This window comes from Amblyomma maculatum, chromosome 10 (assembly GCF_055883805.1).
Source record: "Amblyomma maculatum isolate TAMU_Amacu chromosome 10, ASM5588380v1, whole genome shotgun sequence".
NCBI lineage: Eukaryota > Metazoa > Arthropoda > Arachnida > Ixodida > Ixodidae > Amblyomma > Amblyomma maculatum.
Window position 1 is genome coordinate 85,573,769 of NC_139353.1, and position 27,502 is coordinate 85,601,270.

The 27,502-nt window shown below is 47.4% G+C and overlaps 1 long non-coding RNA gene across 1 annotated transcript in view; it reads left to right on the forward strand.

Moving 5' to 3' along the window:
- Positions 1-7,548: 7,548 nt before the first annotated feature.
- Positions 7,549-27,502, forward strand: part of LOC146176938 (uncharacterized) — a 31,655-nt gene continuing 11,701 nt past the window's right edge. Inside the window, exons 1-2 of the long non-coding RNA XR_014701237.1 lie at positions 7,549-7,721; positions 14,164-14,230. This is a non-coding gene — a long non-coding RNA (uncharacterized LOC146176938). The remainder of the gene's footprint in view (positions 7,722-14,163; positions 14,231-27,502) is intronic.

The window sequence follows — 27,502 nt, forward strand, 5'->3', positions numbered from 1 at the left end:
AGCATTTCATCTGTTCTGGCCCCGTAGCATTGATTCGCCAAACGCCCACTTTGCCCGCAGCTGAAACACCGTGCGTTAGCGCAGCGGCAGGCGTTATCACCGCGCTTCGCGTTTCCATATCGTCCGCACTCTCGCCGCTGGTATGGTTATCTCGCGACGAAGAGCGATGACTGGCTTGCCTTCATATCACCGTCGATGATTCTGCACTAACATCGTTTGCATCGTTCTCGGCTGTTTCTGCTGCTATTGCCAGCGCTTCGGCCTCCTCCGGCGTCGTCTTTCTTCGCCAGTAACTGCTTGCATAGGTTAGTTGAGCTTACACCGCGAAATATTCTATTCCTCACCATTCGGTCTAGCTTAGTGCCAAAGTTGCAGTCGTCTGCTGTGCGCCGTAGTTCGACCAGAAATGTGTGCACTGCCTCACCCTTTTCTTGGGAACGGGTGAAAAAATTATAGCTCTCCGCTATCTCGTGACGCTTCGGATCGTAGTTGCTGTTTAACGCTGCGACTACTTCATCATTAGCGAGGGAATTCGGTGTCCGAGGTGCAATCCTTCCCGCTAACACTTGCGCCGTCTCCTTGCTGAGTGCTGCCGCAAGCAAGGCCCGCTGCTGTTTTAATGTGACAGCGTTAAGGGCCCCGTGTCGCAGAAAAGTCGGTGTCGTCGTCGGCGGCCGCCGTCCCGCGTCGTCCGGCGTTGGCCGTGAGCGAAAACTCCCAGAAGCATTAACAAATAAAAACGTGTAGAGAAAATTGCCGACCTGAGAAATCGAACGGTGGCCTCCGGGGTGCGAGACGAGCACGCTAACCACTCCACCACGCCAACTATTTTTCTTGACATGGTATTTATTATACAGAAAGGGTTATGTACACAGACTATTTACAATTCCTTCAGCCATTGCTGAGATGCACAACAAAAACTCAACTTTTTAAAACGCAGGCAAAAATAAGCACCGTGTCACCAGCGGAAACCAATCAGGTTGAAAGTCATTTTCATCATAAGTGTCTTTCTGATGCAGCATCATTCTGCCAAAATGGAGTCTAGATGGAACAACAGGTTCAGCGTTGCGAACCACCACGCCAACTAGATGGTTTAAAATGGACAAAGGCGCATTTATTGATTGCGGTGTTGTCTGAGAAATGTCCCTTAGAGAAGTGTATAGTGGTTTATTATAATAATTATGAGCATGTAAATCACAGAATTACAGAACACACAGTTAAGCGAGTGGCAAATTACTGTTCCGCTGTACTTCCTCTTCGCTTGGCGAGCACGTAGCGCCATCATGCGTGTGGTGCACGGAATAAGATAGACAGGGCATGGCCTCCGAGATCTTCATCGAACCGGCTCGGATCGGCAACGATGTTGCCGACGAACTACGACTGCAACTTGAGGCCTGCGCGTTTCGGCAAGGTGGCTGGCAGCGCTTCTACGTCCTGGAAGGATTAATACGTAAAAATGGGTATAGCAAGTTGCTCGATAACGCTATCGCGTTCCATTCTTAAAGGTGAAGCTTAAGCGTCCTCCAAATTTTGGGTCAGTAGTAGCATTCGCTTCAAAATATGCTTCTGCCCTTATAAGGTACGCTTTCCACTTATCTGACGTGTCATAGAAGGTCGGGAGCTACAGAACCCCTTTCTTTATGGCTCCAACCTGGTCATAGCTCTCGCCGGTGCTTCACGTTGCGGCAGCTTGTCGGCTTCAACTTTCACCGCATGGGTGGTTTCAGGGCTCGTCGCCACTGTAGTAAAGCCGGCGCAAACTGCGCACCAGAACGAACGATGGTCGGCAGTAAACAACATCGTTTATTGCCCAGAACCGAGATTATAAACCATCTCGTACTGAGGGGGTTAAAGAAGAGGAGAGAAGCATGAACGATAGGAACTCGGGCCAATATGAGAAAGGGGGGGGGGGGGGGCTGCCTTCGCTGGTCAGCACAAACCAAACAAATACAACAGTTACCTAGAAAATACGGGCAAACTATCCTCCCCGCGCTGTCAAAAACACACCTTTGGGACCTTCACTCCACACTTCCGACAGCCCTCTTATAATCCACAATATTCTAACGATTCCGCCTCCTTTGTAAACCACTTTAGTATTGAATAGCAACATGCAGTTCATGTCCGAACTAATATCGAACTTATTGCTCTAATGGACCATCAACAGCTTTTGAGTAGCGGACCTAGCCGATACAACTCTGTTAGTAGAACTATTCATTCATGGATGATCGGAAGGAGAAAAAGTTTGCACACGAGAGAAAGTGCCAAGGTAAACATCGGATATATTTTACGCACTCCAAATACTTATAATCCAGCCCCACTGAGTACACTGTTCTGCAGCGGCAGTGCTCGCGCTACACAGCGGTCGTTAGACAAGGTGCAGTTGTTGCTAGTGAGGTTCATGCAATTATCCTTTGCCTAGGTCAAACTATACTAGCGATTAAAAAAGCAAATCACTCAGGCAGCCGAAGAAGTTTCAATCCTCGTACTTTTATTGTGCTAAGATGATCATTCTTCCCCTGAACCCTGCTCGTAGGAGGGAGTGGTATTTCGTGTTTGGCCTGTCAAAACCATTGGTTTCACCCCGCTAAGCCGGGCCCAGAGGACACGGCACAACTAAGCTCTGGTCCAGTGGAATAGAACCAGAGCGAAGAGAACTGGGACCGTTCCAAGAAACGCCGTCAGTGTTCGTGCTCTGTTCGGATCATCGCAGTCGGTTAGCGGGGCAGCTGCTCTGTAGCCTGCCTTGATAGCACTGATGGCGGTTACCTTGGCAACAAGGCATGGTGGGGTGAATGATCTTTCGTAACAAGTTACCTGAGCCCCCAATTCCTGAAAAATAAAAATACAATTGCAAGAAAGTTGAAACATGATAATGCTTGGATGTGAACTGCAATTAACGTTCTCTTTTTCTTGTGTGAGATTGAAGGCGACACTTTGCATGGGGCCCCTGCTTCGAGCCTCCAAGTTTAACAGTGGAGACTGTTTGCAGTGTACTGAAGGAGACGCCGCAATTCTTTTTTCTCTTTAAGACCGTTCAGGAATGGGTGATGTTGGCGACCATATCAAAGGATCTGTTAGCCTCTGGATCATAGTAATGAAAATAAAATGAGGAGAATGATGCTATTGCTGGTGATTGAAGTGAGCTAGGTATGCCAAAATCGCAACACACATTTTCACAAGAACCCCCCCCCCCCCCAAATGGTCATAACGACCTCAAGTGCAGGGGCAAGCGAGCTGATTAACTGATGCATTGAACTTAGAAATATAATATGCTGTGGCACAACTTCACAAAACTGCTAGACTGGGCTCCTATGGTGGGTAGATGTGTTGCATATTTCTCCGTTAACTGCAGTTAAACAAATCTAGAGCCCGAAAGAAGTGTGAAATTGTGTGTCGAGGTTACATTGAAACACGGAGGAACATTTGAAATTTCGAGTAGCTAAGTAATGCAGGTCTTCAACCTCATTTGATGCTATACAAAACGGCAGCAGAATCGGCGGAAATTACTGTCTCCTAAGCACGTACTCCTACTAGCAGAGCACGCTAGTGGCTGCCAAAGCGTGAGCGGGCTTACGAAGCACTTTTCTTTTTTCCGCCGTGGTATTTATTCCGACAGTCGGCTTCTTTTGATATCGGTGCCTATGACCGAACATGGATAATATAAGGAGCAATAGCGTGGCTATATCAGCTTCCGACAACTGCCGCACAGGAACAGGCTCACCATCGATTTCAAATCAATCTGAATTCCCTCGGCTCACGACGCGAGCTTATACGGTTAAATCATGTGACGCGCATACTCACAGCTGATGTCACACAGGTATAGTTTGAGAAAATGCAAACTCAAATTTGAAGAAAGGCAACGGGATAGAAACCACGGACCAATCACTGCCAACCACCAGTGCAAGAGGCAAGCTTTTGAGGACTGTGATGTGTGCCGCCTAAGTTTCCATGAGCCAACATTATATATATATATATATATATATATATATATATATATATATATATATATATATATATATATAAAGCTACACATTCGCCAAAACCGTGCCAACGGGCCTGCGTGGCTTGGGGCCAGCATGTCTAATGACGGATTCAAGGGTCTATATTGGACCTCATTGATCAATAATTATAGAAAATCATTAATTACTTTATAGTCTCTATTGAGAAAACTTAAAAGAGCATCTACTGAATCTCTCTAAAGAGTTGCAAAAGGCACTCACTATTGTATTTCTACTGCAGTACGTCTTTTGTGGTTGTGTATAGAATGCTGTGGCCAAATAGTTATTCAAACTCATTTAACATATTGCATATAGAGTTAAAAGGAATACAGTACACTCAAATGAGAAAACTGAAAAGAAAATCTAAATAAACACATTACACATTTTTGTAAAGGTGGGCGGCTGCATTCCGATCTCACTCTCCCATCTACAGGCCCGTGTTGACCGCGCCTGCCGCTTCAGCCATGGCATGTTGTCGCGAAGGAAGGACTAGTATACATGTGGTCTCGTGACGTCACAAGAATCGCCAATCAATCATTTCCCGGTTATATCACTTGCCAATTACTACCTGTCAGGAGCATCCTCAAATGTCAAAAGTAGATGTCATCAGATACTTAGACATTCCTCGGACACTAGACGCCATTTCCTTGGCGCCAGTTTCTGTTGGCTATCTTCCTTTGTGTTGCATAAAGTTCTCCTTGTTTCATTTACCTTTGTTTTCTGATTTCTGCCAGAAGATTTGTCACTTGAATCAACCGACCTGCGAAGTGTCATGAACATTTGCTCTTTAGTATCGCGATAGCGTTGAGGGACCTCAAACAAAACGATGTCACCGTAAGCGAAACATCACAGGCCAATGGCGCTGGAAGGGAGTAGCTGTCAGATGTCATAGCACAGCGCTAATTCTTCTTGAAAAAGGCTTGAAAAAGAATACCAAATAATGAGCTGTTCACAGTCCCCTTAATAACGTCAAGACGTGAAATCAATTTGCTGTTATTACTCCTGTAAAGGGTGATCCATCTGCATTGTGTTATATTTAATGTCAAGAATCTAGCCATAAGTACGTGAAGAGCAATACATACGTGCAAATGTAGCGGAAAGAAGGAGTGTTTAAAGCAGTCGCTCCGAAATAAGTATTCGTTCAGTGTGGGCCAGTGTTTGCCCCAGTGGCGACGGCAACGATGCAATACCCTTTTAGCGCGTGGGCCTGACATACTACCCGGGAGTAGGCGCGTTTGGTTACGACCAAGCCATTCCCTTGACAAACACGGGGGCGCTTGCAGTCTGGAGGGAGATACCTCCAGACCAATTAAAATGTCTTATTGGTAAATACAGCCGCACGCACTCTGACTTATGCCAAGCTCAATATTCAACCCGTCAGGCCTCAGCAGTCGACCCCAACCACAATCTTCAGGCCTCTCCGCAACCGAAGGCAGTCGCATCCTGGACCCATCTCGCTCTTCCTGGGAGGATGCTCTGCTTGCCGCCGTGCTGATGAACCAGCGAAGACTGGTCAACCGGGCGAGGCGTGAATGCCAGATGGCTCTGCCTTAAGAAGCCATTAGAAACGTCTGCCCTTTAGTCTAGATGGTGTCTGGCCTCACAGGATTCGAGAGCTAGTGTTTTATGTAGACAAAGATGTTTCCTCCTCCTCCTCCTCCTTTTCCTGTGGTTGTTGTCTGGAGCAGAAATGTATTTTGGCCTGTTTAGCTTCGCAAGCTTGTGGCGCATCTGTTTCATAAACCTTATAAAAGGGGTAGCTGCTTGGCTCTATTTTGCAGGGCAAGCATCCTATAGCTATGTTAACTAGACAAGTTGGTTAATCAGCCACCATATGTACCTTACTTTGTTGATTTGTACACGTGCTGTTTGACGGCGCACATAATTATACAGAGACTCAAAACTGGCGACGTTGTATTAGGTTGCGGTAAGCCCATTTTGCCATATTTCACCAAAATTGCAAAATCCGATATTCACTTTGCAAGTAACGTCCTGAAAGTTTTCACTTCAGGTAAGGCCGTGGAGATGTTACCTTTTAAACAAAGACAACCATTTTCCTGTTGTTTATCATTCTGCCTATTTCTTTGCTTTTATATGTTGTCGATGTTATATCCAGACCAAAATATCATATGTAGGCTGAGTTTTGCTAGTTCAGCACAACTTTATAATCTTTGCCGACCAAGTGATGATGCCTGATAGCAGCGGGTCGCTTAACCCAAAATTTTCAGCCTCTTGCCGAGTGCGCTCATGCAAAATTCAACCGCACAGGTGTTTTTGTTTTCTTTTTCTTTTTTTATCCTCGCCGCTGTAACAATGGGTGATATCACCCCTAGAGCCCTGGACCTTAATTTTGAACATAGATGACCGGTAGATAATTTCATTCCCAATATTAACGAATTTACTCAGCATGAAATAGGTATAATTTTCGTTTAATGCTTTGATGAAACATCGTTTGCAACAATGTAGGGCTTTCCTTTTAAGTCGAGCGTACACCGTCTTTTTTGGCCGGCCAAACTCGCGGAAGAAAACAGAGAGAAAATATTTTGAAATATTGAAAATAATGTTATGACCATATGTTTGCCATTAAAAAGCATATCACGTATTCATTGTTGGTATCTAAATAAATTAGGTGCCCTAATCGCTTCTTGCTATTGTATTCTTAATATCGCATATGTAATATTTTTGTTCGAGCTAATTTATCACGTCACTTTGTTATTACTACCTGGGGGCAGTTCACTGATTGCTCTATACTTGCAGGACCAGACTTACTGATGCTAGGGTTGTGCACATATGATGACAGCCTCTGTCCCACGTGCACTGGCACCTCCCTGTTCTCCTCTATAAGAGGAAAATAATTTTAAATATCAATATAATTGCGCCTAATTGCTAAATGCGTGCGACATAAGTAGCGCCGCTGGAGCCACTAAAAGCAGCAAACCCGCTCTGTTGTTCCGTAAAACAGTACCACATGTCAGTATGGTTTCGAAGATCAGGCAGGCATGCGCGATAAGGTTTTGCCCATGACATTTACGGCATGGGCGCCCGTAAGCATCACCGCCGTAGCTAAATAAATCAATGGTAGTTCTTCAATGAACATAATTCTTATCAGCGCTGTTGCCCCGTTCCTTATCTGTACGGGAGCGACTACAACAAGAAAAGTGCGAAACATTTTCCCACTAGCGAGGGCGATTAGCGCGTTAATAACACGACCAGTGTTCATGCCAAACCGTGACTTCGCACACAGCGACGTGACACGTGTTGAACAAGCCACCAAGTGCAATCGACTGCGGAGACGTTTGCCCGCCCGTATACCTATGCATAAACGCTTAGTTTAAAATAGAGAATATTATCTGGGACCCCTAATCGAACAGATGTCCCCTATGCTCACTAATTGAAGTCGATAACAAACAATACGTGCACATCGCGTTTTCAATAACGCGGTCATTGATGCAAGGACGAGCTCAAATAATGGAAAGATGTATGATAAGCTCCACCCCGAAAACAGCTCTGAGTCAACCTACAGACATATCTAATATATTGTGCTGCCCAATGACGCCGTGCAACTCTGGGTTCTGTCGCGGCTTTACACACGCATACTACACCTTATGGTTCTGTCTCCGACTGGGTCCATGGGATCACGCATCGTCAGCGCAGCGATGGTCATGCTCTTCACAGCCGTGCCACCACTGATCGCACTTATGCAGACTGTGGCTACGTCAGAAGGTAGGCCCATAAATTATTTTCACTTAATTTAAACATGCATAAAAATTAAGAGGACACTATAAGCTTCGCCTTAAGGGCCGACGCGACAGCATGCGCACTCGTTGCCTCAATTCTAATGCTCCTACCTAAGCACCCAATCTTCGCTTCAACCGTCTATAGCTGACTCTTACCGAGCGTTCTTCTCTGCCTTCAAGGTATCCGTCCTACTGCTTCTCCGTGGTCATCATCGAATAGTACTGACAGTTCGGCAAGACACATCCTCAAACGAAACCCCCCGCAATGTCAAACCACGTTGTCGCACTGGTACACATCACATGCCATCGCAAGTGTTCAAGCTGAACGACACACACACCCAGGGCTTAAAGTAAGAGAGTCTGAGACCCCGCCCCCCCCTCCCTCACACACACACACTATTTAAGAGGGGTCTGAGACCCCTCGCAATCGAAGGTATAGGACTGCATGAATACGAAGGAGGCTGAAATATTTTAATCCTGTCAGTGGTTGTCAAAACATTTTACTGTTGTTTCGGCAATTTGGAAGAGTTTTAATAAGGATCATTAACATACATTAACATATCCTCTATAACCCGCGACGGAGAAAAATAATTCCTCTGATTTCTATAAAACGATGTGCAAAGCAGGCCACGAGCCGCTTTCTCTCTCTCTTTATTTCTCTTGCCACCTGTGCTGGAATCAGTAAAGACCTCCCTCCGATGGTGCAAGACTTTCAGCACTGTCTACACGAGTCTTTCTCACTACTCACCAGTCGCTACTCAATAATCAAGCCGTCAACTAAACACAGTATCAACCACTTTATTAAACCAACCATCACTGCATATATCATACAGACTCGATACGAAGCGTCCATTATTTTTCCTCAAAGTAGACGTTCAATTTACACTAGAAAGCACTGGCGCCATCTGTCTTGGCAAAGACGTATCAGGTCTCAGAGTCATGTCTTTTACATAAGCACGCACATGGCGTATGTACCGTTTTTGCCAAAAGTAACCGTGTTCCGCTTCTCAGTCGGGTAGTAGATAATTCGTACCACTTCTGACGTTGTAAATCTGTGCAAAGTGAAGTCGAGCTCCTGTACTCACTTCCTAAAAAGTTGTGATGCTCTGGAAATCCATGTTGGCTTTAGAATTCACGCGAGAAGCAAAATATGCTACCCGGTTAGTTTTGGCAAAGACGGTACATACATAGGTTGCTATAAGTGTCCATTTACCACTTCAGTGACCGATAATTTATTTCTATTGATAGCGTGGACAACGCTGGCTCAATAATAAGCACGAAGGACAACCCGGCCGGAACAGCACAGCCTTGGGACTTCATTATGTTAAAACAGTGCTAGAAACACGGACAGATAGAAAGACAAACACACATTGCGCTGAAATGACAACTGAGGTTTTATTCATGAAGCATGAAGCTGTTTTAACATAATAACCAACCAAATCGCCCATCAAGGCACTTTTCTTGGAACTTCATCAGCTCTTAAAGAGCTGGCGCCGGTTAGGAGGAAGCAGCATATTCATAAATGACGTTAGGTGCATGTTAATTGCTGATACGAAATAATCGTGCACTCTTTACTATTATTTTCTGTAGCAAACTATATATATATATATATGAAGGAAAGAAGCCAACAGTCGGCGAGGAAAGGAAAGCGTTGGGGATGGTACATTATGTCTTTTTTTTTTAATGTTTACTTAGATAATCACAGAAAATAGTAATGTAATCTGTTTAGGGGAAAGATAATTAACCACAAAGTAGAAGGAAAAACAACGTGCCGATGGTGGGAGCCGAACCCACGACCTCCGAATATCGCGTCCGGAGCTCTTCCAACTGAGCTACATCGGCCGCTGTTCCCCCTGCTACTTGCTTGGGTATTTAATACTTCTGTCACACGGGCGAGTCCCAACTCCCTCGAACTTCTTTTCCATAAAGGGCCATGGAGGGAGTTCAGCCCTAAAGGAGTTGTCGCCGTGTCACAAGGCTGAGAACCAGCTTCTCCGAAACGCCGTCGGGGTCCCATTAGGCGCTGTTCGTTTTGTGTATGCATATAAAAAATCAAGTTAAAAACATGTAAAATAATTTTTAGCTGCTTTCTTTTCAACGGTTTGAATTGACTTTAAAATATAAATGTATCTTCATTCATGTGGAAGGAATGCGCTGTTACTTTTAATAGCGTATCGGGTTTGTCTGTTTTACTGGCCACAATGTGCTTGCGAAATTCTTGCGTGCATGCTTGGATATTTGCACATTTACTTTTTTCCATGCTTTGCGTTGTGCTACAGTATTAAAACTAGTTATAAACTCAAAATTAATGCATATGCGTTTATTTAACACCTGCACTGAAGCTCACAGGGAACCAGAGTACTCCCTTTACCTGCTCGAGAGAGATGATCAGAACTCCTTACGCTAGGAACTTCCTTAAACTTCCTTTCCTAAAGGACTGCCGTGTGACACGGCGCGTATCTCCATTGAGATAATGACTACCTTGGTTGAAGGGAGTTAAAAGGAGTTCAGCTGTGCCCGTGTGACAGCAGTATAAGTTGTCTGTAAATACCTGAGCAAGTAGCAGGGGGAACAGCGGCCAATATATATATATATATATATATATATATATATATATATATATATATATATATATATATATATATATATATATATATATATATATATATATATATATATATCCCCCGCCGGGGTGGTGCAGTGGTAAGACGCCCGACTACTGTCCGGAGTTCCCGGGTTCGTACCCGACCGCGGCGGCTGCGTTTCGATGGAGGCGAAACGAAGTGGCGTCCGTGTGCTGTGCGATGTCAGCGCACGTTAAAGATCCCCAGGTGGTCGAAATTACTCCGTAGCCCTCCACTACGGCTCCCCTTTCTCTCTCTCCACTTTCACTCCCACCTTCCTCCCTTCCCTTACGGTGCGGTTCATTTGTCCACATAGCAAGTGTGACAGATACTGCGCCTTTCCCTTCCTGTGAACCAACCAACCAACCAATATATATATATATATATATATATATATATATATGAAGGAAAGAAGCCAACAGTCGGCGAGGCCAAGGAAAGCGTTGGGGATGGTATGTTTATGTCATTTTTTTTTTAATGTTTACTTCGATAACCACAGAAATTAGTAATGTAATCTGTTAGAGGAAAGATAATTAGACACAAAGTAAAATATATATATATATATATATACCGGGTGTCCCAGATAACTTGAACTAAGGGTTACAAAATAATATATTTGAGGTAGGTCAGTGAAACCAGTTGCATACAACTACCAGCCTGCTTGCGCACTACAGGCAATTTTTTGTTTTGCAATTAGTTAATTGGCGAATTATGTTAATTTTTCTAATTTTATAAATATTCACCTTAGACCAACAATGTGAATTGGAATGTTGTAGAGCACCTTCAGAAACCCCCCCTCCAATAATTACGATAAAGAAAGTCTCACGTGTATCTTTTTTTCCGGGCTCAAAAGAAAGCCCGCGAAATACAAATAATACCACGTGACTAGCGCATTTGAGCGCAGCGATCGTGGTGCTCTCAGTCGTGGTCTGAGCGAACGAAATCAGCTGCGGCCGTGACCCGATGGTCCCGTTGCAGCGGCAGGCAGAAATGTTGGCGATGGTTGGAGCGAGCTCGAGCTCGCCCGTCGTCACCGCGATCTTGGCCAGGCCTGTGCACCGCAGCAGCCTACATCACGACGGGCGGATGACTATAAAGAACCGGCAAATGAAGGTGCAGCGCTAATTTTAGTCGAGTCACATGTCATCTCGCCCCTTTACCCAAAACCAAGCCTGTATGCGCAGATTCAGTGGCTGATACCTTATCGCTCATCCGTTTGCCGTAAAGTTCGCTGATTGGAGAGAAGGAGGGTTTGTTAGAATCCCGGTGCTGTCGGCTCGCCGCTCTCGGTGCTACTTGCACCATCACGTGGGCCGGCTGTCGGACGCGGGCGAAGAAGCCATCGCAGGCCAATCGGCCTGCCGCTTTAACGGGGTGAAGGAGACACGGCCGCCGCTAATTTCGTTCGCTCAAACCACGACTGAGAGCACCACAATCGCGGCGCACAAATGCACTAGTCACGTGGTATTATTTGTATTTCGCGGGCTTTCTTTTGAGCCCAGAAAGAAAGATACACGTGAGACTTTCTTTATCGAAATTACTGGAATGAGGGTTTCTGAAGGTGCTCTACAAGTTTCCAATTCACATGTTTGGTCTAAATTCGATACTTAATCAATTAGAAAAATTAACATAATTAGCTAATTAAGTAATTGCAAAAACAAAAAATCGCCTGTAGTGCGCAAGGAGGCTGGCAGTTGAATGCAGTTGGTTTTACTGACTTACCTCAAATGTATTATTTTGTATCCCTTGGTTCAAGTTAGTTGGGACACCCGGTATATATATATACATATATATATATATATATATATATATATATATATATATATATATATATATATATATATATATATATATACAGCGCGTTGCACAATTAGAGGCGCGATGTAGAATGCTTCTCCCAGCTAAACCGCGGAATCCTCACAGTTCAAATTTTGCACAGAAATGGCATTTTGTCGCTAGTATTTTTAATACCAAATTTGTTCAGGGAACTTGCCTGATTCGATCAAAAGAAGTCAGATGTTTCCATTTTATGCGGCGGCGACGACGCCAGACGAGCCGCTGCCCCAGCGATGGCACTGGTGGAGCCACTTCATGCTGCTTACAACAACTCTGTAGCAGAAAAAGAGAAATATGGGAGATGCCTTCGCCCTGCAATGAGTATAGTCAGGCTGCTGCTGCTGCTGCTGATGATGATGATGAAAATCTGCTGCTCCATTGACGCAGGGTAAATCCTTTGGAGCATCATGTTATGTCATCCGGAAGACAGGCCATTAAGTGGAAAAGCACTCGAGCTTTATGGCAGTCAGCTCCAACAAACCAGCCTCCGAAACGCCCGCCAATGCGTCTCCAGGAAAGCGTGTATAAAGAACGACTTTAAATGAACCAATTTCATTATACCTTTCGCCGTGGTGCAGTGATTAGGGCGCTAGACTGTTGTGCTTGAGGGTGCGGGATCGAAACCCAGCCGCGGCGGCCATTTTTGGATGAAGGCGAAAAGCAAGACGCCCGTGTGCTGTGCGAAGTCAGTACACGTTTAAAAAAAACAGGTGATCCAAAATTCCGGAACCCTCCACTGCGGCGTTTCTCATCTCCTGAGTCGTTAAGGGACTTTCAACCCGATAAAACCAAACCAAAAGGCACAGTAAAAACCTCGTGATTATAGCTGTTTGAATTTTGTCTTGAAAGAAGAGAATGATGTTGATAAAACAGGGAGATTAGAAAAGCTAGAGCACTTACAGGGGAGAAGGGAGGGTAGAAAAAGCACCCAAAAGCCCCAGGTCACATAGACTGCTTTCTGGCAATTTTGTCGCACCCCCCCCCCACACACACACGCACGCTACAAAGCTCAACACGTGTAGTTGATGAGAAGCCTCATTCGCAGCCACGATGGTCATGGTGATGTAATAGGGGCCATTAGTGTGGCTCCAAGAGCATTCATGGAAGTCCCACCTGGTGGACAAAGCAGGACCGATGGCATGTAACTTCAGTAGATTCACATAGGTGAGGATGCAGTGTACTGTCCACACCGTGTGGCTAAGAAACAGACCCCTTGGGATCCAAACATTTCAAAAAGGGCTTACGTAACCCACGCGCACGAGTTAGAACTTGCGCTGCAGGAACGCGACCGAATTGTTGGCATGTGTCTTCTGCAGCAGCTACGCAGTTGTTTCAGCGGAACTGCTGCTAATTGTGTGTCTGTGTATGAACGCTTTATTGTCTGGAAGAACCTTACGAGATAGAACATCCCCTCCTCCCTACCTGTCTCCGACATCGTGGGAACCTCCTACTGCATGTACTTTCCATAAGCCTTCACCCATCAGGAGCCAATCATGTGCCGTAAAAGATAAAAAATGGTTAATAAATAACGCCCCCTCCCCCCTCTGCTCCTCTCAGCATATTTACATCCTCCAGACGCCCCCAACAAGGATCCGACAGAACCGCGTACAGAAAACCCTCTTATCAGTAAAAATAAAAGAATTATAGGAAGCGGTGCTCATATATAAAGAAAAAATCGTGATGGCAAACCAAGACATTTAACGCAAAATGGGTACATCATGACGTAAGATCACCCATCAATGTTAATTTCATCAAAAACCTATCAGCGCCTCTCTTCCGCATTTCTGCCATGACGCCTAAGAAAAGCGGCTCGAAGTGCAACCAGCAGAGAGAGCAGGCAAGAACCGATAGCTATTTTTCTCCCCAGCTTAGTTATCTAGAGACATATCACTGCAGTTCAAGGCTCGTGTTTTTATTTGAAACACCGGCCTAACGGGGGATGTTATTTGCCCTTTCCGAATTTCCTAGCCTCGCACAGTGGTTTGATCACGGCCATTTCGAAGGGTGCTCCTTGGCTGTGGAATTTAACTGCAAGGTAAGCAATCCCACGTGTTCAACGACAACGAGGCCCTCCCCTACACAATCCGTCATATAGCCGATGTCGCACGTTAAACCCATATATGAATTTGATTTCTTCAATTTTTGTTGTGTAGAAGGATTCTGCGCACCCATAACAGTGCTAATGAGCACATTATGCTTTAGAGAAATGCTTGAACGTTTGAGAAACAAATGTTCACAGCACCTGTTTCACTAAATATTACATAATACACATAGTATATGTACACTGGTTGAACATTAGATTCATTAGAACCCCGTTTCATCTGTGCTGTCTTTCGAGCAAACTGGTTGTTTGTGACCAGAGGAGTAAAATAGCTTCCTACGTGCTTAACCATCGGTATTTAGTCAGGGAATAAACTTACATATTTATAGTCTCCATAATAAGATGAACTTCATTTCTTTCAGGGGTAGTTTTATATCCGGCACCTGTATTGCAAGTAAACGACAAAACCGCCGTAAGTCAGTGCTGAACAATAATTACAATGATGAAGAAATTTTCAGCTTTCAAAATTCCTTGTCAGACCATGACAGCGACCAAGCGCAGTTTTTACGATGTATTCGCAGCTACTGATTCGTAGCTTGCTCTTTAACGTTATTGAAAAATAATTGCTGATAGTCCTAAATTTTGTCTGTTACATGGTGAAATTTTGTTCTGTTACATGGTGAAATCTATTGTCGTTGAAAAATAAAACAATTATAGTACTAATTTACCATTTATAAACATCATACACATCAGAAATTCCCTATAGTGCTCTCAGTTACAGGAAATCATTTATAGTCATTTCACAGTGCAATACCAGATTATCTGCCGCACAAAGCATCCGCCTTGCTGTGAGCTCGGCAAAATCAATCCAGTCACCATTCTACACGTGAGCAGTCAGCTTTCCTGTGCGGCGAGGTTTCCTGCACAGTGTCGGCATAATCTCGTTTTTAGGGAATACTTGTGCCTGGTTGTCTAGCCCGAGTTGATGTCCCCTCAGTCTACGGCAACCCGCCGGGCTGTACTCTGTCGGTGCTGTATTTTGCTTGCTTAATCATCGAGTCAAGTACGATATAATGAACCAGGCTGCATCGATTAAATCTTAAGCACTGTAGGTCAGAGCACGAACCTTGTTCTCTGTGGGCTTTATTAAATCGTAGGCTACAGTCTACGATCTACTAAAATTGAACGAGCGGACAATACTGGAATTAAAGCTCATTCACGTCAGACCAAAAACCTGCAACGATGATCTGTGCGTGCTGAATGAGAAAATGTATACCTTCAAAGTCGACGCTTGTGCAGAAGACGTCAAAGCTGTACAAGAGTACGAGGCGACTGCCACACGGGCAATGAGGCTCCTCAGCCGCCACATCGAGGGCCTTGAGGCACCTACTCCCGCTGCCGACAGCCGTCGTTTTACGAATTCAGCAGATGAGCTCCCTGCAGCAGCTGCTTCGTCTAGAAATGCAGCTTTACCGGAAATTTTTGCTGAACCATATTTCGCCTTAACCCCCGACTCCGTCATTGAACTTAAAGAGAGGCAAGTCGTAATTATGCCACCGTTTTCACGCTGATGTCCAATTTTCCTTTATTCGAGTCAACCCCAAAGGCATCAACAGGGGAAGCACAATTCGAGGCATCGCAGAAATTTTCTGATAGGAGTGATAATTTTAAGAGGGCCCAGAGTGATGTCGGCAGTCAGAGAGGAGCGCCTGCCTTACTGCGGCAAACACCTTTATGCGAGAGCCATTTCAATCAAGTGGAGGTCTCCCAGAGTAAAGAAAACGTTGATTCACTTACACGAATCCAGAGGCGGAAGGTGCCGCTGTGGCGCAACGGTAGAACATACGCCACGCATGCAAGAGGACCGGGGTTCAAATCCCGGTGCAGCGCAATCCTCCATCGGATTAAAAAAAAAAAAAGGTCCGCGTGTCGATGGAATTGCATAAACTGGTTTTGGGGTGCGATCTGATGACGGTGAACACCCCCGCCAACGCACTCCCTCAGTAGAACAGGAATTAGCCACCCTGGTGCAGTATTTGGCCGTAATCTCTCATCATTAGTTCTATAAAACAACGGCCCTCAGTCACTAGCGGCTGCGGAACAACTGACTACGGCGGCGGTCAGACCTGTGACGCAGCAGGGGGTGCTAAGAATTCCTAGCTCCGCTGGACAAGCCGCCATTAGAAACTGACCCTGGCAACGCTTAACGCTAGAACCCTAGCTAGTGAAACTAGTTTAGCAGTGCTGTTAGAGGAACTAGAAGGTAAGAAATAGGATGTCATAGGAGTTAATGAGGCTAGGAGGCCGAGTGAGGCATATACTGTACAGAAGGATGGGAATGTACGGTGTTATCGAGGTTTACCGGAGAGGCAACTAGGAGTAGGTTTCCTTGTCAGTAGGCATATAGCATGTGTAAAGAAGACAAATAACAGAAAACGCTGCGGCATCGCCATCACCATCGCTTGTCTCCGGCGCCCATCTCGCTCGCGCTGAAGCTGTGCCCTGCGGCTGGTAATTCGATCCCTTGTGCCCAAAGTATTGCCAGCGCTAGGCGTTCCAACCAACCATTAAATCCACATTTCACTTGGTGGAGGTCAATCTGAAGTTCCCTGTACCCATCTCGCCCTGGAACTTCGCAGCAGAACATTGACTACCCCAATGACGGAGCCGACTTCATTTCACCTGCCTCCGCCCGTCACCTGCACAGGTGCGCTCCGTCAACGGGACCCGACTACCTTCAGCGGAAGCAGCGATGACGACGTCGACGATTGGCTGACCACTTACGAACGGGTCAGCCGTCACAATAACTGGGACGACAACCGTAAGCTCAACAATGTCATCTTTTACTTGAGCGACGTCGCTAATCTGTGGTTTCGAAACCACGAGTCGGACTTTTCCACCTGGGCGAATTTCAAGACTAAATTTTCTGATGTCTTTGGCCGCCCCGCCGTCCGAAAACTCCGCGCGGAACAGCGTCTTCGATCGCGACTACAGCTGCCCGGTGAAACTTTCACCAGTTATATTGAGGACATTGTTGATTTGTGTCGCCGCGTTGACCCGACCATGACCGAGGCCGTTAAGATACGTCATGTCCTCACAGGAATTGATGCCGGCGCTTTCAAAATGCTTATCGCCAAAGGTCCCAATACGGTCAAGGAAATATACGACCTCTGTCAAAGCTACGACGAACTCCGCAAGGAGCGTGCTTTGATTCGCCAGCCTGATGCATCACTCGCTGGATTAGCCGCGGAGAGGGAGTCATCTAGCCTCTCTGAAGACATCAAGGCTTTTATACGTCAGGAGGTCGTGCGCCAACTGTCCCTACAGCGATATGTTAAGGAGTCGTCAACAACTGGCCTTGTTCCGGAGCTTCGCCGTGCAATCCAGCAGCATGTCTCTGAAGTCCTCCCTAATCCTGTTCCTCAATCAGCTCCGGTCACACCCTCAATGCCATTACTCACGCCTACAGTTTCATCTTCCGGCGTTGCGCCACTGAGCTACGCTCCAGCATTCGCGCCGGCTCCTCCTCAAGTATTGCGTCGCACGTATGCCGAAGTCACTTCAAGTCCACCGCCTGAGCCAGCATATGCCTATGCTTCGCCCCCCATGCGGTCCGCACTACCAGCCTTTGCTTCCCCCTTGCGTCAGACACCATCTCCATGGCGCACTGCGGACAACAGGCCTATTTGCTACCACTGCGGCATCCCCGGACACACTACACGCTACTGCCGGCGCCGAATAAATATGGCCTTTGCTGCACGGCCTGCGCCACCTTATTTGGCCCCCCAGTTCCCAGTCCCATCGGGTCCTCCAACAGCACCCCCTGAACCTCCGGACTTCCGCCCTCGTCGTTCGCCATCACCACGTCGCTGCTCCATTTCGCCAATGCGCCGACGACCCGCTACCCAGCCGGAAAACTAACCGCCGCAGTTCGCGAGGCACGAACTGCGTATCCGACCGAATTTCAAAGTCCTCGTCTTAATCCCGCGAATGTTATTCCTGTCATCGTTGAAGGTGTTCATACTCTTGCGCTCGTCGACACCGGTGCCGCTGTATCAGTTATCAGCCAAAAACTCTGCCGCTCCATCCGAAAGGTGACTACGCCTCTCGAGGGACTATCGCTTCGTACCGCATCCGCTCACAGTATACAGCCGACAGCTATCTGCACTGCTCGCGTCGTCATTGCTGCAGCCTTGTACATCATCGAATTCGTCGTTCTCCCCACATGTTCTCATGACGTCATTCTCGGCTGGGATTTCCTGTCCCAGCATCATGCTATCATTGACTGCGCCAGTCCACAAGTAGAGCTTATTGAATCGAGTGATGCACCGTCTGATGCCCTGCTCCACGAGCCGTGTCCTCGTTTTGCGACCAAACTCCTCGTAGCACATGACACAACCATTCCACCCGTTAGCGCTGTTCTGGTTCCCCTCACTGCCTCTTTTACCACCGCCGCGACAGTCCTCTTTGTGCCCTCTAACGTTGTCTGCCGCCGCCGCCACTTACCGCTGCCGTTTGCCGTCCTTGACATGAAAAATGGCGCTAGCACACTTCTGGTAGCCAATCCTCTTCCCTCTCCCGCTATGTTGATCGAAGGGGAGTGCCTCGGCCGCATCGAGCCCGTGGACCTTCTGTTCACCTTTGATGATGTGTCATTCCCTGTTTGCCAAGTTGACGCCTTGACTCCAACTCGTGTGGCTTCAGATCCGCTACAGCGGGACCTTTTTGACCATTCCGTGGACAGCGCTCTAGAACCGCGCCACCGCGAGCAACTTCTTGACCTTCTACACCAATTCCGCGCCTCCTTCGACATTCCGCAATCTTCCTTGGGCCGCACGACGACCGTTTCCCACCTCATCGACACTGGCGCTCACCCACCTCTCCATCAGCGGCCGTATCGGGTGTCCCCGACTGAGCGCCGTGTTATTGCCCAACAAGTCGATGACATGCTGCAACGCGGAGTAATTAGAGAATCCTGTAGCCCATGGTCGTCTCCTGTGGTTCTAGTTAAAAAGAAGGATGGCTCCATACGATTTTGTGTTGATTATCGCCGCCTCAACAAAATCACTCGTCGTGATGTGTACCCCCTCCCACGAATCGACGATGCCCTAGACTGTTTGCAAGGCGCAGAATTCTTTTCCTCAGTCGATTTACGCTCCGGGTATTGGCAGGTGCCCATGGCAGAGGCGGATCGTCCTAAGACCGCCTTTATTACTCCAGACGGACTATACGAATTTAATGTTATGCCATTCAGACTCTGTAACGCCCCAGCCACATTTGAAAGAATGATGGACACTACTGCGCGGCCTGAAATGGAACATCTGTTTATGCTACCTCAATGATATCGTCGTCTTTTCAACCGACTTCCCGACCCACCTGACTCGACTTCGCCAGGTCTTCACCTGCCTAACCCGCGCCGGTCTTCAACTCAACCTCAAAAAGTGCCGCTTTGGTGCCCGCCAGCTCACAATACTCGGACATGTTGTGTGTAAAGATGGAGTTCTGCCTGATCCTGAGAAGCTGCGCGCCGTCGCTGACTTTCCGAAACCGACCACTTTAAAACAACTGCGAAGCTTCGTGGGCCTCTGCTCGTACTTTCGTCGTTTTGTTCGGAATTTCGCAACCATCATAGCCCCCCTTACACAGCTCTTGAAAGGCACCCCTAACCTCTCCTCTTGGTCGCCAGCCTGCGATGATGCATTCGCGACACTGTGCAATGTTCTGACGTCACCCCCAATCCTTCGCCATTACGACCCTACTGCACCTACAGAACTTCACACCGATGCCAGTGGTGTCGGCCTCGGCGCCGTCCTCGCCCAGCGCAAGCCTGGCTTCTCCGAATACGTTGTCGCCTACGCAAGCCGTGCTCTCACCAAAGCCGAGTCCAACTACTCCGTTACCGAAAAGGAGTGCTTAGCAATCGTGTGGGCTGTAACGAAGTTCCGCCCTTACTTATACGGCCACTCCTTCGAGGTAGTTACAGATCATCACGCTCTCTGCTGGCTCGCGTCTCTCAAGGATCCATCTGGCCGTCTCGGGCGCTGGGCTCTCAGGCTTCAGGAATACGACATCCGTGTAGTGTACCGCTCTGGCCGCAAGCACTCTGACGCCGACGCTCTTTCTCGGTCACCGGTGCGCTCGCCTAACTCATCGTCCCCTCCTCAAGCATTCTTGTCAGCACTCACCATTGAGGATATGCCTTTCGAGCAACGACAAGATCCTTGGGTTTCTAACCTGCTGGATATCCTTGGCACTACTTCCGCGGCTACGCATCCTCGGGCACTCCGCCGACAGGCCTCCCATTTCGCCATTCGGGACGGCCTTCTCTACCGCAGGAACTACAACTCAGACGGCAGAACGTGGCTTCTTGTCATTCCGCGCCACCTCCGCTCCGAGGTTTCTGCCCACAATCACATTGACCCTCAAAGCGCTCATGCCGGCGTCCTCAAAACCTATGATCGAATTCGTCAGAGCTACTACTGGCGGGGAATGTACAATTTCGTACGGCGCTACATTCGCTCTTGTACCGCCTGTCAACAACGCAAGATTCCTCGCCACCCCGCTGGCCCTCTCCAGCCTTTACCTTGTCCAGCTCGCCCGTTTGATCGCGTGGGAATCGACCTTTATGGTCCGCTACCATGCACGGCCGCTGGTAATCGATGGGTCATCGTCGCAGTCGATCACCTTACCCGTTACGCCGAGACTGCTGCACTTACCGCGGCGACAGCCTGTGAGGTAGCCCATTTTCTTCTACACCACTTCATTCTTCGACACGGCGCCCCTCGCGAGCTACTGAGTGACAGAGGTCGTGTCTTTCTTTCCGAAGTAGTTCAAGAGCTCCTGTCGTCTTGCAAATCGATACATCGGGCTACAACCGCGTACCACCCACAAACAAACGGCCTCACGGAGCGCTTCAACCGTACGCTTGGGGACATGCTCGCAATGTATGTTACATCTAAATCGGGAAGCTCCAACTGGGACCAGGTACTGCCATTCGTAACGTTCGCGTACAACACAGCCACCCAAGCAACAACTGGGTTTTCGCCCTTCTTTCTCTTATATGGCCGTGAACCATCTTGTACTCTGGACACAATTTTGCCATACCATCCAGATGCCTCTGAGTACAGTGCCTTGTCAGATATTGCACAGAAGGCCGAGGAATGCCGGCAGCTAGCTCGCACGTTTACCTCCAACACTCAAGGCTATCGCAAAGATCAGCATGATACCGATACCCCTGCTCCCACGTTCCTGGCCGACAGCTTCGTTTGGCTATGCGTTCCTGCCACCAACAAACTAGACACCAAATACCACGGACCTTATCGCGTCTTGGAACGCACATCCCCTGTGAACTACGTCATCGAGCCAGTCACCCCTTCTTCCGATCACCGCCGACGCGGCCGCGAGGTTGTCCACGTTAGCCGCCTCAAGCCATATTACAACCCTCTGGTCGTCTCTTCCCCCTGAGTCGACAGGATGGCGACTTCTTCACGCGGGGGAAATGTAAAGAAGACAAAGAACAGAAAACGCTGCGACATCGCCATCACCATCGCTTGTCTCCGGCGCCCATCTCGCTCGCGCTGAAGCTGTGCCCTGCGGCTGGTAATTCGATCCCTTGTGCCCAAAGTACTGCCAGCGCTAGACGTTCCAACCAACCATTAAATCCACATTTCACATGTAATATAGAATAATTCTTTAGCATTAATAAGATGGTGGCAGGCATCGTATTTTGGCTTAATAAGCGGTATAAACTGAAGGTCGTACAGGCTTATGCACCTACATGTAGTATGATGACCAGGCAGCTGAAAGCTTCTACGAAGATATATCGGCAATGCGAAAGGTAAAGACGCAGTATACTGTACTAATAGGCGACTTCAATGCCAAGGTAGGGAAAAAGCAGGCAGGAGACACAGTAGGTGACTATGGCTTTGGTTCTAGAAATAGCAGGGGGGAGTTACTAGTTGAGTTTGCAGAGCACAATAACTTAATTATCATGAATACCTCCTTCAGCAAACGTAAGAACCGGAAATGGACATGGAAACGTCCTAAGGGGAGACTAACAATAAAATGGACTTCATACCGTGTTCAACCCCCGCCATTGTGCAAGATGTAGAAGTAATCGGGAACGTGCGATGCAGTGACCACAGAATGGTGAGGTCCCGAATAAGCTTAAATCTGAAGAAGGAACGCAACAGATTAGTAAGAAAAAAACTCATCAACATATTAGCGTTGAGGGGGAGGGCAGAAGAGTTCTGGATCTCGCTACAGAATAGATATCCAATCTAACCGAGGATGGCGACATTACCCTAGAAGCAATGAACAATAATTTCAAAGATATCATTACTGAGTGCGCTATAGAAGTAGGTGGTAGGATAGTTAGAGTGGATACCGATAAGCTGTCTAAATAGACGAAATATTTGATTAAGAAACGCCGGAGTATGAAGCTTCCAATCCAACAGACCAGGTAGAATTGGACGAGATATCAAAGTTAATAAGTGCAAGGTCGCCGATATAAGGAAGTATAACATGGAGAAAATTCAACATGCTGTAAAGAACGAGGGAAGCCTTAAAGTGGTAAAGAATAAATTGGGCATGGGCAAAAACCAGATGAATGCGATAAGGGACCAGGCGGGCAACGTCATCACGAAAATGGACAAGATAGTCATAGTAGCCGAGGTGTTCTATACAGATCTCTGCAGTAACCTAAGTAGTCATGGCCGTAATGAGATTGGCGGTAGGGGAAAACAGTCAGACGTTCCACCAATGACGAAGGACGAGGTCAAGAAAGCATTAGAAACTACGAAAAAGGGGAAATCAGCTGGATAGGATCAGGTAACTACAGATTTGTTGAAGGACGGGGGGATATCGTTCTAGAAAAACTGGCCACCCTGTACACACAGGGCTTGGTGTCATCGACGGTACCGAAACCATGGAAGAATGCAAACAATATCCTCTTTCATAAAAAAGGGGACTTTAAGGACCTTAAAAATTACAGGCCAATCAGCTTACTGTCTGTTATGTAAAGGGTATTTACTAAGGCAATTGCTAATAGAATCAGGACAACATCAGACTGCAATCAAGCAAAGGATCAAGCAGGTTTTCAAAAAACGGTACTCTACTATCGATCATATTCATACCATCAACCAGGTGATAGAAAAATGCTCAGAATACAACCAGCCCTTATACATAGCATTCATTGATTACGAAAAAGCATTTGACTGAGTTGAAACCTTGGCGGTGATGCAGGCATTACGAAAACAGGAGGCAGACGAGCCGTACGTGAAAGTGCTGGAAGATATATACAGTGGCTGCACAGCAACCATAGTTCTGCATAAAGAAAGTAACAAAATTCCGATAAAGAACAGTGTTAGGCAAGGAGACACAATCTCCCCAGTGCTATTCACAGCTTGCTTAGAGGAAGTACTCAGAGACTTGGAATGAGACCAGTTGGGGATAAGGGTAGATGAAAAATACCTTAGTAATCTGCGATTTGCTGATGACATTGCCTTGCTAAGTAATTCGGGGGATGAACTGCAAATATTGATTGATGACCTAGACAGGAAAAGTAGAAAGGTAGGCTTGAAAATCAATATGCAAAAGACTAAGGTAATGTTCAACAGCCTCGGGAAGGAACAGCAGTTTACGCTAGGTAGCGAAGCACTGGAAGTAGTAGGCTATTATGTCTACTTAGGACAGGTTATAACTGCAGATCCGGAGCGTGAAAAAAAAATAACAAGAAGAATATCATTGGGATGGAATGCATTTGGCAAGCACTCGCAGATTATGACTAGCAGCTTACCGATATCGCTCAAGAGGAAAGTATACAATAGTTGAATCTTACCTGTACTCACCTATGGGGCTGAAACGTGAAGGCTAACCAAGAGAGTTCTATTTAAGTTGAGAACAACCCAGATGGCTATAGAACGAAAAATAGTAGGGGTAACATTAAGAGATACGAAGCGTGCAGAGTGGATCAGAGAAATAACTCGTTACCGACATTCTAGTGGAAATTAGGAAGAAGAAATGGGCATGGGCAGGACATGTAGTGCGAAGAGAGGATAACAGATGGTCGCTTAGGGTAACAAACTGGGTTCCAAGGGAAGGAAAGCGTAGCAGGGGGCGGCAGAAAGCTAGGTGGGCGGACGAGGTTACGAAGTTCGCCGGGGTCAAGTGGATGCAGCTACCACAGAACCGGGTTATTTGGAGAAATATGGGAGCGGCTTCACCTTGCAGCGGGTGTAGTCAGGCTGATGATGATGATTATTATTACTATGCTGATGATGATGAAATGCGAACAGAGGATTCTCGGCTTTCCACAAGCGAGATTGTTTTCGAACTTCTAACGGGAGACTTTAAAAGAGACCACCATCTTCGTCCTGTACCTGATTACATACCCTTGGAATGAGAATCCAAAAGAATCCAGAAGCAAACAATAGAGGAAGACGGAAGTGCGTTCAATGGCTCTGTGCAAGAGAAAGAATCAAAACAATGCCAACAGCAGAGAGCGTGGGAGAGAGAGAGAGACTGAGCGCCATGCTGCCACATCGACAAACGTAAGCAGAGCAGGGTGTGAAACGCAGTGTAGAGGCGTCCTGGTGTCCTGCGCGTCTTCTAAAGGCTTGACACTAAATTTGCCCGTCTCATTCGAATAGGACACGCGCAGGCTGTCGAAAAGGCGATAATATATGTCATGTTCAGGCCCAAGTATCAGACCTGTGAGCGCCGTACAACGCAAAAAGCGTTCAAAGCGATGCTAGTAAATCTTAAAGATGGGTGGTTGCGTGCCTTCTTTACCTAAAATCCGCGCACCTTGTTTTTTTTTTTTCTGCATGGTCGAAATTCATGGATATTTGTCGACTCTGTGCAATATTGCAACAATCTAAACAGTAAATCGCTAATGCATTGCATAAGGCACGTATTCGTCCCCAACAAACCTACCGTAAACTCGGAAGCAGACATACGCTGCGTGTGTTTCTGCGAGCGCCGCCAGCTGTCGATCCCACTGTCGGAGTGACGGTGGCGCCACCTCTCGGTAGATCTCGCGGCGAATATTAGTCGCAAGAACATCCTCTAGATGGCGCCAAAAAGTCAAATCCCATCTTAGGCTGTATACTTCGTCGAAAACAATCAAAACATGAGTGATTTAAAAAAAAAACGCGATCGTGCGCTCGGAGGCTTAGCTAAACATTCTATGCGTAAGGAGCCTGTATCACAAAAGCTTTTATTCTGAATGCAGTATTTAAAAGATGTTGTTTCCACTTCAGAACGATTCCTATGAGCTAACCCTTACAGGCTTGTAATGAGCAGGAACACCTGTATATACTTGAACATACGAACGACTGGTGGAAGTACATATAGCAGGATTGAAACAATACCTCTCCGTGTGGGCTCTGCTCCATCCCAGGAAGCGCTTCTTTCCAAAATATTCTTTTAAAAACTCGCATGGTCGACCTCGAATGGCTTGCTTGCCTGTGAAACGTTTTATTGTAATGAGGACGCAAGCCTGCGAAGAAGAACGCCGGCCTCAGTTGGTCAGGAGCAGTCCCATCCCTCGCCGCCGCAAGTGCCTGCCGCCTCGCGAGTACGGCGGACCAGGCGCTTTTGGGACCGACCGACGAGCACCTGAGGTGGAAGGCCTCCTAAGCCTCTAAGTGGGGGTGGTGGGATGAGAAGAAAGTGGGGGCTTGATTATATTGTGTGCATTCGGAATATTTGGCTGTGGTGAAAGGTGCGTCGGACAGACTCCATCAATATTTTTAAATGTACGTAACGTACCCGGTGCGTTTTTGTTCGGGATACGTCGGAAAAGCCGTACCGATCCGGGAAATATCTTTCAGGGGTACGGCGGATGAACCCGATCGGTGGTGTTCACGTCCGACGGACACATGTTTTATTTTTTCTCCGGGATACGTCGGAAAACCGGGGCGGATTCAAAATCACCGGATATGTGATTGTAGCAGCAAAGAAAGGATGACATGTAGACTTCGCATGATGATAGCTTTACGTGAGTTGGACCGCGGCAGATTGGCATTGCAAGGCCAAAGCGCAAGCGCACACGTAATCGATGTCGATATGACGGCCAGACCGTGGCCTGCACGCCCGCTGATTTGGTCCGTTATCCTGTGGATTATCGTCTACGACGGTGGTTATGTAGTTTTGGTTCTTCAACGTTTCCTCACTTCCATCTATGATGATATGCGCCACGTCACGCGTTGCTTCCTGCTGCTGCTTTGCGGTGCTGCAAGTTGTATACGTACAAGCGGCACTGAAAAAGCTGCTGGGTACCGCCCGCGTGTTAGCATCGCGTCTTTTTTGTTCACTGTGTAACGTAGCGCACGCCACCTGGGAGTTGTGGAGAGAAATAAAGAAACGCGCTTGCTGCTCATCCCGACAGAGGGGGCAAGGACAGTCGAAAGGGAAGCAAAAATATAGAAAGGACGAAAGGTTACGCAAGGAAGCAGCGTCCTTCGCTTTGCAGGGAGTACCCCTCCCCACGCCCTCGGCACTGAAGGGGGTGTAAAGAGAACCAGAAAACGAGGCCAGAGCAACCTCGTCCGGGAGCGTTCGAGAGCGAGAGTCTTGGGTTGACCCTGACCTCCTCCCGCAGCGCCCGAACGAGCCGTCGGCGAAGACGCCAGCGACAGCTCCCCGCTGTCCTAAGTCTCGTCGTCGGAGTCGCCGCTGCAGACGCCAGTGACAGTTCTTCGCTGTCCTAATTCTCGTAGCCCTAGCCACGACATCGACCGGCCGTTTTAGATGTCAGCGACAGCTCGAACACCCGCTGTCCTAAGTCAAAAATGCGCCGGAGCACAATCCGAAATTAGAACTACGGGGTAGATTTGTCGGGATCGGGAGCAGTGTGCGCTACAAAACGCAGAGTCTACTGAGTCGTGAACTTTTCTCGGACATCTCCGCGGGTACCCGTACTCGCGACAAGTGGTGGAGGTGCGGGGTACAGAATCACCTACGTTACACATATGGACCGGCTATCTTCCGGACAGAAACGTCGCGCCCGACGCGCGCGCGCTAAAACTCACGATGAACGGATCGACCCGGCAGAGAAATGGTGCGACAGGGATTCTGAAGAAACGCCCCGGAGCATTAATGACCGCTTTGCTGACGTTTTCAGAATTGCGTCCAAAAACTTTTCATCAGTGAGTCAATGAGCACGGAGAGGATATATTAAGGAGCCGAACAGTTCTGACAATGAACTCTCATAGCACACCAGAAAGCGGGGCGCGACCCTGCGGCCCACCCCCTGCTTCCAGG